Source organism: Camelus dromedarius, chromosome 29 (genome assembly GCF_036321535.1).
Source record: "Camelus dromedarius isolate mCamDro1 chromosome 29, mCamDro1.pat, whole genome shotgun sequence".
Classification (NCBI taxonomy): Eukaryota; Metazoa; Chordata; class Mammalia; order Artiodactyla; family Camelidae; genus Camelus; species Camelus dromedarius.
The window spans coordinates 7168697-7182637 of record NC_087464.1 but is presented as its reverse complement, the minus strand read 5'-3'; the positions used below and the strand labels follow the sequence as shown (position 1 = coordinate 7182637).

General features: G+C 40.0%; 1 protein-coding gene across 3 annotated transcripts in view; it reads right to left on the bottom strand.

The window, feature by feature from the left end:
• Positions 1–13941, bottom strand: part of TTC23 (tetratricopeptide repeat domain 23) — an 83649-nt gene that overhangs the window by 45630 nt on the left and 24078 nt on the right. The gene's annotated exons all lie outside the window — the stretch shown is intronic.

Here is a 13941-nt window from a genome sequence, read left to right as displayed (position 1 = left end):
ATTACCCAAAAGCTGAGACACAAATTACCCAATAACTGGGACACCACAAAAATAGGTCTTGTTTTCAACTCAATTGTAAAAAACGAATAAGCAGACACTTCAATTAGGTAGAGTCGGAAGACCAGAAGGGGGCACTCTCCTGCCCTGCGATGACAACAGAGCCCAACAGGAAGAAGAAAGACTCCTCTTCTTTCCTGTCAAGAACTCAGCCAATGAAAAGCCAGGGACTCTGTGTACTATTGCTCTCCCAAATCCTTTTCCCCTCTATAAAAGCATTCTCTTTCCCTTGCTGTGTGGGCACTTGCACGTGGCTCACCTTGGTTGCAGACCCCAAGCTGAAATTTTCTGCTGACCTGAAATGAACCTATTTATTTACTCGTCTGGAGAAATAACTGGCAGCCTATTTGTTTTAGGTCAACATAATCATTGGATATTTTTCACAACCATCTTTGCTCTCTAATAAATTTCAAAGGAATTGACTGATAGAAGTAGACATACTTTTCAGAACTGTGGTTCAGATGGTCATAATGAAATAAAATGCTCACTTAGATGAACAGGTTATGAACTGGGACATCTTCTATAATTGTAAAGAGGTTTAAAAACACAAGAAGAGGTCAGGGATATGTTCCTGGATCAAGCAGGATCCAGGCTGTAACTTACAGCAACTCTAATCTTAGAAAGGAAGAGAATTATTAGGTGACCTAGTAATACCAAACTTGCCTTCTAACTCTTAATGAACTTAGAATGCAGTGGGCAATGGTCAGCTTTGTATGATAATATGTTTTTTTTGAAGAGAAAACCCACTAGCATCTTTAGTGATAGAAAGAAGGTTTGAAACGTCTGGTTAGTAGCAAATCACTTTGACAAAGAATTAGATTCCTGGTAGACAAAGATTACATAATTGAACAAAGTCCTATGGCCTGTGGGCCAAATCTACTCACTGTCTGTTTTTGTAAATAAAGTTTTATTGACCCAGGCAGGGCCACTTGTTTACACATTGTCTCTGGCTGCTTTTGCACTACAATGGCAGACCTGCAACAGATCCTACAGAGCCTGAAATATTTACTGTCTGGATGTTTACAGAAAAAGTTTGTAAACCAACGTCTTGTCTAGGATCTAGAGGCAGTCACATACTTTCAAAATGACTTCAGATTTTCTTCTACCTAATTTAGCCTAGAGAACACAGATAGTACCATAGACATTTGAGCAAAGGAAAAAAGAATTCATCTTCTTCCTTTCTCATGTTCATAATGATGAAGAGTGTGCCAAGGAAGCTAAAGAAAAGGTCCTTTGTTTCCCAGGCTGCTTGAAAAAGTCATAGAAAAGTAATAAAGCCAATACAAATGCCAAGATGATTTCATTTGGGCAATAACTTTAAAAGAAAGCAATGTTCAAAGCTTAGTAATCAAGTTCATAAATGAGAAAAAATAGAAAAGTAAACAACAACAGGCATAAGTGAATTCATCTATCAACAGTGCTTCCTTTCCTGAGACAGGACACTAAAGGAAAGAATTTGGGGGTGGGGGGTGGGTTGTGATGATGGATACGAGGGCTAACCTGTAACCATCTACCAACCATCTTAGCCAGAAGCACAGCATCTCTCTCCAAGCTAAGACCACAGCATCTTTTTAGGTGTCAAAAAGTCATCCTTCAAGTACCTGACTCTCAGAGAAAATTTTATAGGAAAGACGACAGTATGAGAGGCAAGGCACTCAGTTACAAGAACTACAACAGGAGTAGAAAACCCAAACTGTGGTTTGAGCATCCTTACTTATTAGGCCACACAACCTTGGGCAAGAACAAAATGTCTCTGAACCTTGGTTTCCTCATCTGAAAACTGGTGTCCAATAGGGTTGCTGTGAGAACCAAGTAAGATGTCTGAAAGTGCTTTGCAAACTGAAGTGAGCCACACAGATTGATGTTAAATGCCTATACAGTCATAACTTTTACTCCTTCCCCTCCCAGCCTGTAGTCTCTCTGGAACTGAGCAGCACCGTTTCAGGCTGTTCTCATGTTGAAATGGGCTCAGCTGTGGTTTCAGCTTCTTCCCACCCACCCACATAAGATTTTGGCAAATCCAAATAATAGGCAGAATCAGTCAAACTCATGTGCAGTTGAGGTAGGCATTTTCTTATACTACTGGGCTTTTTAAAGAACTGAGAATAATTTATTATAAGATCAATACATATTCATCATTAAAAGTAAGAAAAGATAGATATAAAAAAGTTAAAATATATAATTACAATATCCAAAGATGACTGCTATACACCTTGATATGTACCCTTCCAGATGATTTTCTGTGCAGGTTTTAAAATGATCATAATGTTGTTTTTTTTTTTTAAATAATGTTTTAGAACCTGCTTCTTCCAGTTAATCATATGTTCAAATGTGGCAGTGAATGCTATAATATCACTTTTAGTGACTGAGTGGTGTCATATAAGGTTTGATTGACCACTCGTCTTCAAAAATATTATTTAGGATGCATAAAAAATGGTTTGTGGAAAATTTTGACAAACCATTTCTGATGAGGGACTTGTATCCAGAATACATAAAGAACTACAACAATAATAAAAAGATAAATAACACAATTTAAAAATGAGCAAAGGATCTGATCAGTCATTTCTCTGAAGAGGACGCACAAGTGGTTGATAAGGACGTAGAGACATTCATCAGCTTAGTCATCGAGGAAACGCAAATCAAAACTGCAGTGAGATACTACTTCACAGCCACTAGGATGGTGGCTAAAACAATAATGATTTTTAAAAAGATAATGAAAGTGTTGGCAAGGATGTGGAGAAACTGGAACCCTTATACACTGCTGGTGGGAATGTAAAATGGTGCAGCTACTTTGGAAAACAGTGTCAGTTTCTCAGAATTTTAAACATAGAATTACTAAGTGACCTAGCAATTCCACTCTTAGGTGTATACCTGAAAGAAATGACAACGTACATCCACATAAAGCCTTGTGCATGTTCATAACAGCACTATTCATAAGAGCCAAAAAGTGGAAAGAATCCAAATGTCCACCAACCGAAAAGTGAACGAATAAAATGTGGTATACCCGCACAATACAATGCTATTCAGTCATAAAAAAGAAGGAAGGATTGATAAATGTTGCAACATGGATGAATCTTGAAAAAGGTATGTTAAGTGAAAGAGGCCAGCCACAAAAGACCACACATTCTATGGTTCCATTTACACGAAGTGTCTCTAACAGGCAAATCCACACAGACAGAAAGTAGACTAGTAGTTGTTAGGGGCTGGGAGAACTTGAGAGTGGGGAGAGATTGTTAATGGAATGAAAATGGTGTAAAATCGATTGTGGTGATAGTTGCATACTAAAACCCATCAAACTGTATAATTTAATGGGTGAACCGTATGGTATGTGAATTATATACCTAAATAAATCTGTTATTTACATATATATACAAATATATACATATTTACAGACTTTTATATATATATATTTAACTCTGTAAACATTTAGAAGCAAAAGTAAATATAGATGAGACTAAGTAATAGCCATTAACTTAATCGTTTTTGTTTAAACACATAACTGCAATAATAATTATTAAACAAAAATCAAAATATTTTTAATGTCAATATCATCTGCGAGCCAATTATACTTCCTAACTTACTCATTTAAAGCAGGTCAGAAAAAGACGTGTGCTTTGGCTCTAAATTGGTCCTGCATCATTGGATGATCCCACTCATCTGTTTTAGGGAGGGAGCTTAGGAGAGCAGAAAACGTTGTGGGTCCTCCTGCATCTGACACTCAACACAGTGGGCATTCCCAACAGGGTGTCATAAATCAGGCTGGGACACTGAGCCACTGGTCTCTCACCTCCCAGAGCTGTGGGGATGTCTCCTGATGAGCTCTGAGGCCTGCAACTCTCCCAGGGAATGCCTAGGTCTATGAAAAGTGTAATCTGAATGAGAAAGCAGGAAATTCATAGCGCGAAAAGCCATCCAAAAATACTTTCAATGGAATATTCAGGCAAATCATCTACACTATAAATTTAAATGTTGATATATCTAGTATCATGACCCCTGGAGAACACAGATGTGGAAGCACCTAGAAATGGGCAATAAACCCAGTCTTTTCCCTTCAGCTGATTAATTCAAGTCAATAAACTGTGGTTAAGGAAATTAGCCCGAGGACTAGTGAGTTACAGAAGAAAGGTAAATTCAGTGCAGTTCCCAATTTTACCCAGACTGACAGAATTAACAGTGTGACAAAGAGGGGCTGGAACAGAAGGGCCAACCCTCCAGCCCAGAGCTGAGTGACACACACGAGGCCATCTGGGGGATGGTTTCGGAGTCCTGGTCCAACACTAAACACCTCAAACTCTTGCCTGCAGGACCTGACTCTGTACCAGACGTCTGCTCCTTCCTCAGTGCCTAAATCCTGGTGGACACCTGCCCAAGGGGCAAGTGGAAGTTTCAGTCCAGCCCATGCTCTGCTGATCGAACTCTGACTGGATACAAGGCTGTGTCCACCTGGAGGAAGGGAGCCATCTTTCTAATTCTCACAAAGGATCCGTCCACTCACCCAGCTGTGTGCAAGGTGAGAGGTGGCAGTGGCCCTGCTGGGACCCTAGTTTCCCTGGACTTGATGATTTCAGATGGAAACCTTCCCATTTGGCTCCTCTGATACCAATTCCCCTTCAGCCCAATTGTGTCACGTCTACCTTTCCTCTGGTCCTTCGATCAGGAATGTTCTTTCTCTCTTCCATCTCTGCCTGGCAAACTGCCATTTATCTTTCTAGCATTCCTCTTCTAGTTTTAACTTAGCCAGCTCCTCCTTTATGGAGCCTTCCCTAAGAGGGCTGGGACTAGAGTGGGACCAGTGAGACATCCAGGACACACCATTTAAGGAGGCACTCACTCTCAGGCAAGTGCACGGTTGGCACCCAAGAGGAAGCACCTCCTTAAATGGGGTGGCCTGGGCACCTGGTGTCCTCATCCTAATGCTGGCTCTGTTCCCTGACATCCCAGGCTGGGATGAACACCTGACTATGCTCCCACAGAACTGTGAACCTCCCTGCTCAGGAAGCATCTCTCATATTGAACTATAACTGTCTGGGGACTTGGCACCAATCCCTCCAGTATGGGGCTCAGGGAAGGCAGGGTCCAAGGCTACTGCGTTCACTGTGGCATCTCCAGCGCCGTGCAGTGTCCGACACATAGTGGGAGCTTGGTGTCTTATGGAAGGAGGGAGGTGGGGGAGGTGAGGAGGGAGGAAGGAAGGGACGACCTGCAGATCCATCGGCCTTAAGACTTTGAAGCTATGGTTTATACCTTAATTTTCATAGATTCCAGAATAAATTTTAGGGAAAGAAATTCTTTAAGAGAGGAACATATTTTCACATTGATTTGGTAGCAAAGAAATTACAGACTACTGCTCTAAGGGTTGGAGAAATTATTGAAATTTTATAAAAGGTGGAATAAAAGAAACCTTGTTAGAATCTTTTAGAGGTTGAATTGTGTCCACCCCCCATCCCAAATTCATAAGTCCTCCCACTCAGTACCTCAACAAGTGACTTTATTTGGAAATAGCATTACAGATGTAATTAGTAATATTAAGAAAATGTCATACTGGACAATATGACTGGTATCCTTATAACAAGGAGAAATTTGGACACAGAGACACACATGGGGAGAATGTCACATGAACATCAAGGCAGAGGTTGGGGTGATGCAGCTATAGGACAAGGAACACCCAAGGTTGCCAGTACACCACCGGAAGCTAGGAGAGAGGCTGTGGGACATTGTCCCCTTATTGTCCCCAGAAGGGACCAACACCGCCTGCACATTCACCTCAGATATCCAGCCTCCAGAACTGTGAGAGAATAACTCTGTTGTTTAAGCTGCCCAATTGGTAGTACTTTGTTAGGGCAGCCCTAAAAAACTAGGGCACAACTCCTGCTCGCTGACTCTGGGCTCAGAGATTTTCCATCCATCAGCACCCTACCAGAGGAACACTGGCTGTATTCACCCAGAACAGCTATTCAGATATGGAAGCACCGATTTTTCTTTTTTAAATCACACTTGGTAGCTGTCCATTACTTCCCTGCCTGGAAATTTAATTGGAGTATCTGCTAAGACGGAGCCCTGGAAGCAGACAAGTTTAGCAGGAACAAACACGTGGATTTCATGGACCATAGTTTTGCCCTTGCTACAAAAATGGCTGCTTGAGGGCATAGACCTCATGAAACCAGTGATACCCAACAAGCCGTCGGCAGGAAGCCCAGCCCCGAAGGGAGGCAGTCACACGGAAAGCATCCATACATGATGGTGACCTGGTACCGTTCTGAACTCTCTAAATTTAAAAAATTTTTGTCAGCCTATTATTGGCCTCACCTTTCAAACCCTACTGAATTCTTCAGACTGAGTCTTTCCCCTGTGGCTGAAACTATTTACTTCTTCATTTAAGTTATCCAAAGGAAAAAAAAAATTAGATCTCTTACACTCTGTACACAAAATTTGCAAGTGACTTAGAGACCTAAATTTAAAAAGCAAAACTTTGATATGTTTGAGAGAAAATGTAAGGAAAAATAACTGTTGGGATAGGGAGGAACTTCTTAAATAAGATATAAAAAGTACAAATCAGAATGAAAGAGGCAGGTTAATTTGGGTCACATTAGAAATAAAAACTCCTGTGCATCAAAATTCATCATAAAGAAAGTGAAAAGGCAAACTACACATTGGGGATACATATGATATATGTAACCAGACATAACCTGTTGCCAGAAATACCAAAAATGTCTATAAGTTAGTAAGAGAAATACAAACAGCCCAGTTAAAAAATAAGTAAAAGATATGAATAGACATTTCACAGAACAGGATTTCCGAATGTCCAGCAGATGGATGAAAAGATGTCAAACTTCAGTATCAAGGAAATGCAATTATAGAAACTATACGATTGGCAAAGATAAAAAATTTGACAACATTGGGTATTGACAAGGGAGTGGAGTAATGGGAATTTACATATCCTGCTGGTGAGAGTATAAACTGGTGGAAAGCATTTGGCCAGCCCAGTAAAGCTGACGATGTGGATACTTGTCAATCAAGCAATTCCGCTCCTGGGCATATGCCTCAGAGATAATCTTGCACATGTGCCTGAAGAGACAGTACCAAAATGATCATGCAGTGTTTATAATAGTGAAAAATTGGAAGCGATTTACAAGTTCACCCTCATGAGAATATAATTAAATAAAATTAAAGTCAGGCAGATTAAACATAATTTGGAGGTTTAAAATGCAGAGACTAGAGCTACGTGTATCAGCTGACGTGGATACATCTCAAAAATAGAAAGGCAATGGGGGAAAAAGCAAGCTAAGGAAACATACATATGGAATTAAAAAATGAAAAATAATACTGTGTATTTTTAAACGGCTACATATGTATACATTCAGAGGAATGAAAACTGTTAAACTCAAGACAACAATTGCTTGTAACATGCGGAGAAGAAAACAGGATTGGGAAGAATGCATTAACAGGCTTCCATTGGTCTGAAATGCTCTGTTTTGAAGACTGGTAGTGTGTCTGCATAACAGTATCTACAGTTTCATGTGAGATAGTTGGTTAAAGAGATGAACAAACACACCACCCTATTGTTTAGTGTGGGCAGAGAATGGGGAGCTTCCCCCCTCATCCTTTGAAGCTGCTGTTGCGTGCTATTCCAGGGTCCTGGCACTAACCAGCCAGAAATGGAGACGGTGAAGCTAACACAATCTACAGCGAGACTCCCAGAGCTCAATGAGGGTACACGGTTCACATAAAAGAAGAGCCAAAACAGAAAATACGATTACTTTAGCTTCACAATATATTTAATAAAAAGGGAACCGAGGGAGAACTACATCAGGAAATAACTCAATTACAGCCTTACCTCCATTTCCAACTCATTTCGAGCATCACTCAATTTCAGACAATCTTGTCTGTCTCCATTTGCTCGTAAGTAATATGTGGGAGAGCAGCGTTTTCTCCGTTCCCTCCCACCCACCTGCCGGGGACGCTCTGAGGATTGATTATCTAGTGTGCCCATAATGTGTTCGCGTAGCTCTAGGAAAAACACTAGACAGATGAAAAGATAAGAGAATTTTGAACAACACAATGTGGCAGTACGTTGATTTGGCAGGTCCACAGCTTAAACCACAGCATATTTTATTGAATGAAAATACATCCACAGTAATTCTACAGAGCACAAGACAAGAAACTATCTCATTTCAGATGAGCTTCAGAAGATCCCGCAGGGATGGAGACTCATTCTAACCTGCAACAAACAAATGCAGTCTCCCCCGGCATCACTAAGGCAGTAGAGGGCTTCCTTTTGAAAGCTCTAGAATTTGGCATGAATATTGAGAACCAGTAAAAAAAAGCAGAGGCTTTGTGGGAATGTTGCTGGTGAGACATCAAAACCTGAAAGGTGACAAGTAGGATTGTCTAGAGTCAAAGTGAGAAAAGGTTTACATCTGGGCGTGTCTCCACCACGCAGCACAGACAGGTAAAGGCTGCGCTCTGCAGAGTGAGCGCTCGATTCCGCCCTAGCCAGTGCGATCCGTGCCACACTGAGGAGCGTGGGCACCAGAGGGTGACAGACCTGGCTCTGCTCTGTCACTTCCCAGCTGTGCGACCCTGGGAAACGACCTCACTTCTCTCAGCCTCAGTTGCTTTGTTTGAAAACGGGAATACAAAGTCCTCCCCACCTCACAGGGAGGACTGCAGATTAAATGGTGAGATGAGGTCTGAAAAACATGTAGCAAGAGCCTGACACAGAAGGGGTCAAGGATTGCTAGCTAGTGTGGTTGTTTAAAATCACTATTATTATGGACAGCTGTTCAAGGGAAATGTGTATTATAAGGATAGAGCGCTAAAAAAGGGAAAGACAAAAACGCAGTGTTCTAAAATAGTAAATCTCTATGAAGAAAATGAAAACACTAATTCAGAATGACACATGCACCCCAACGTTCTTAGCAGCACTATTTACAACAGCCAAGACATGGAAACAACCTAAGGGCCCATGAACAGATAAACGGATAAAGAAGATGTGGTGTACGTATATGATGGGATATTACTCAGCCATAAAAAGAATGAAATTCTGCCATTTGTAAGAACGTGGATGTACCTAGAGATTATTGCACTTAGTGAAATAAGTCAGACAGAGCAAGACGAATGCTCTGTGTTATCACTTACATGTGGAATCTAAAAAAATAAAATAATCGAATGACTATAATAAAACAGAAAAGAGTCACAGATACAGAGATCAGACTAGTGATTACCAGTGGAGAGAGGGAAGTGGGGGGGAGAAAGATAGGGGTATGGGATTAAGAGCTACATGTGTATAAAATAAATAAGCAACAAAGACATATTGTACAGCACAGGGAAAGATAGCCATTATTTTGCAATAACTTTAAATGGAGTACAATCTACAAAAATATTGAATCACTACATTGTACACTTGAAACTAATATAATGTTGTAAATCAACTACATTTCAATAAAAATAAAACAAGAATAGTAAAGCTTTAGAGGATTCAAGCAATAGAAAGCAAAGTATATGGAAGTTATCTGTGCCATGTGGTTTTCTGCTTCCCTGCATTAAAAAAAATGATTTAAAAAATCCAACTTTGTATAAGTTAAGGGAAGCTCTTCAATCACAGGAGGCTGAGATGAGGAAGAGTGTCAGGAAGAAACCACATGATCTCCTTCTTCTTTTAATAAGCATAAAGCCCTGCAGGCACCCCATGGGAGGAGCTGACATCTCCTCTGGAGAGCAGGGGGGCCTTTCCTGGGAACAAGAAAGGAAGAAGCTGGGCTTTGAGCACAGGAGCATCTGTCAGAGCCTTTACGCCCAAAGGAGAAAGGCAGAGAAAGGGATTCTTTAAAGAAACACGTCCACAGAGGTGCGACTAAGACACCAAGGACCTCCAGGTGATGGCATGAACTAGACAAATAAAATCTGAGTAGGGCAAGCAAAAGTTAGATTTATAGATTACCGACTGGAACAATTTAGGAAGAACTGGGGTAAAAGCAAAGGCTATTACTGAAGTATCAGAAATTCATAGTAAAAGCCACTGGGAATGCTGTATGGGGGAGCATACAAACTACGTAGAATTCCACCACCCTGATGTGGGGATGGCAGATGGATACAGACACTGTCCCACTTGCCACAGCTTTCTCCACTGTCTCTAGCCTCATCCAAGAATATGGGCTAAAAGACAAACCTCCCCCGTGTTCTTTCCTCTTTAGAAATCTTGCATTAGAATCACTTTCCAAGTCTTGTGAGTATAATGAATCTAGAGAAAGCAAGACAAAGAAACAAACTCAAGTTTAAAACATACATGTATATGTATTCATATACACATATATTCACATGCAGATAGGGATACACACATATCTACATACAGATACACATATATCTGATTTTTAGCTTAGGTGGCTCATAAGAGCAAAGACAGAAAACAAGACAAAACAAAACAGCCTTCTCAGGTCATAGGAAAAAAAAGGATAGGAAAGAATATCGCAAGCCAGGGACAGCCTTGAAGTAGAGAATCTTAATCTGTGATGTAGGTATTACATGCTTGAAAAATCAAACCATTTCCAGCATGAAATGGCAGAAAGGAAAATGCTCAATTAGATAGTAACAGTACTAACAGTCACTTTTTTATAGGCCTACCACGTACCCAGATGCTTTAATGTAGGGTCCACTGCATCATCACAATAGCCCTCTGGGGGCTGACTGTCCCGACCTTAACAGGAGAGGAGAGTGTGGGCCAGGCCCCAGGTCCTGCAGCTGGGAAGACTGGCTGCTGACGTGAACCCGGGCCTACCTAACTCTAAGGCCATATTGTCATATTCCTTAGAGATACCTGAAAGGTGTCCTGTTGCTGCTCCGAGGAGATTTTCCATGTCACAGGTGCACTCTAGAGTTAGTTCAGCAGAGCAAGTAAGGCCAGGCAAAGAGCTCTCTGGACAAGCTGTGGAGGACTCCAAAGATGACAAATCAAGCAGTTACAGAGAAAGCAGGGGCCCGGTCACATGTTCCAAAGCTGCAGTCTCCATAAGCCAACATCACATGCCCCATAGAAAGATTATTTTTTAAAATGTGTGTGTTCACGTGTGTGTGTGTGTATGTATACAATGGTGTACACCTGCATATAAGGAAAAAGACACCACCTGGCTCTGGTAATCTATTAGTAACCAAGCTAGAAAATAATCCTTAATACTAGAAAAAATTCACAGTGACTTTCTTGGCTACATTATTAAAAAAAACAACTGCGCACATAGGAACACATGATTTGGATTCACTCTCCAAAGTTAATAAATAATTACTGAATGAAGTAGTGCTGGAACAAAGAAGGGCAGGTAGAAGGAATGAAACTTCAGGCCACAGTCAGGGATGGAAGGCACAGAGCATGAGTCACCCTGCAGCCGAAGGAGAAAAGAACTGGCCTGGCCTGATGGGCACCATAAAAGGCGAGGCAGGAGGAGGAAGAGGATGCAGTGAAAGATACCCTTTTAAGAGAAACATAAGCCCCGCGAGAGCTGCCTGAGAAATTATTCTGGCCTTCCACTTCCAAGACTTGGCAAAAGAAAAAGCCCTTGTGGTTGTGAGCATAACTGAAGAAAGGTACAAAACCAAAGCCTTGTTGCTTTCTAAAGCAGGTTGGTTTGGGCAACACAGTCACACTTCAACGAGGAAACAAAGTGACCGAATGAAAACCATGCAGTTTAAACATGAACGTTCCAATGACTATGTGACAGTGAAGAATCAGGATGGAAAGAAGCAGTAAAGTTTAAAGCAACTCCCTTAAACACAAAAGTAACTTTGTAGGACAGCTTGGAACATTTAACTTAAATGCTTCTTAGATAGTCAGCGCATACGTGTACAAGGCCCGCCATCTGCTGGCAAGGCTTGGTACTGCTAATTTGGAAAGCACTCAGAGGAGGTGCTGGATTTTGGCAGAGGATAATTTACTCAATTTTGCAGCAAGTGCTCAACATTAAGAACTAGTAACATTAGTCAGGTCTCAACATATGCAACAAATATTAGATCCTGGACTTCATCTTTGTATATTTTCTGTTTTACAATATAAGATAGAATACCTACTTCTGGGCAGGAAGAAATTCTGGACTTGGTAGGCCCTGCCAGTCACTACTCTCTTCCTCCTCTGTTACATAAATGGGATTATACAGTATGAATTCTTTTCAGCCTGGCTTCTTTCACAAACATTATATTTGTAGGAGTCATCCACCATGTTAAGCATAGGAGTAGTCTGATCATTTTGTTTGTGTGAACAGATCACAATTTTATCTACTCTACCTCTGAACAGTTGGACTGTTTCCATTCCTTGGCTATTAGAAATAATGTAGCTTTAGACACTCTTGGCTGTGTCTTTTGGTGAATATATGTATGCATTTCTGTTGAGTGTATATTTGGGAGCCATACTGCTAGGTCACAGAGTACTCAAACATTCAAACTTAGTAATTAAGCCAAACAATTTTCTAAAGTAGTTATACCAAATATATTCTAAACAACCACATAAGAGACTACTATATCCTTGCCAACTTGATATTATCAGTCTTTTAAAACCTTTTAGCAATATTAGTGGAAATTCAGTAGTATCTCACGATTTTAATTTTCATTTCCCTGATGACTGACAAGTGGAACACCATTTGATATGTTTATTAGCTATGTGGGTCTCCTTTTTTGTGAAAAGTCTCTTACCCACTTTTCTATTCAGTTGTTTGTATTTGTTTTGTTGATATATAGGAGTTCTTTACAGATTCTATTTATTTATTAGAAAAAATTTTTTTACTGATGTGCAGTCAGTTACAATGTGTCAATTTCTGGTGTGCAGCACAAAGACCGATTTATGCATATACATTCATATATTCGTTTTCATTTTTTTTCATTAAAGGTTCTTTACAGATTCTAGACATGAACCCTTTGTCAGCTATATATATTATAAATATCTTCCTCTCCTCTTCGCTTGTCTGTGGCATGAAACATATGGTGATTTAAATACAGAACAACATAGCACCAAGCAGAAGGGGATAAAGAGAATCAACATACTCAAAGGTCCTTTCATCGTCTGGGAAGTGATTAACTGACTAGTTACACTAGAGCATAATAAGTCAGAGATATGAGTGACAAACTCTATGGTAATCACCAGAAGAAAAATAAAATAACGCATAACTTACCAGTTAATAGATGAGAAAATGGAGTGATTAAAATATCTGACTAAAGGAAGGCAAGAAAGGAGAAAGAAAAGAACATAAAACTGGTAGAATAAGAGGAAATTTAAACTCAAATATACCAGTAATTAATACCAAAAAAAAAGATTGAAACTCAAGAGACATAAAAACATATTATAGGAAAATTGATACCAAGAGAGCTAAAGCATCAATTTAAATATCAGGCAAAATAGATGCCGGGGACAAAGAACAATATATACTGACAAGGAGAATTAGACAGCAAAAAGATACACTGTTTAACTCTCCTTTGACCCAACAGGACTCACCAGAATGTATGAAACAATGACTGGCAGAACAATGGAAGGCTATAGATGGATCAATAATTGTAGTTCAAAGTTTAAGCACACTCATTTAAAAAATTAATATATCAAATTGGCAAAAAAGTATATATATATATATAAAGTTGAATAACACAATAAAGTCACCCTAATACAGATTTATTAGAACCTTAAGCACAACAAGTAAAGAACACAATTTCCTTTTGGAGCATACTTGGAACACTCACAAAAAACTGACCATGGACTAAGTCACGAAGGGAGCTTCAGTCAATCCCAAAGAGTTGATACTATATAAATATGTTTCAGCCCATAATGCAGCAAAATTAGAAATCAATAACATCAGAATACATTGAAAAAAATCCCTACGTGTGTGAACTAGAACATGTATCACCTGAATAATCTAT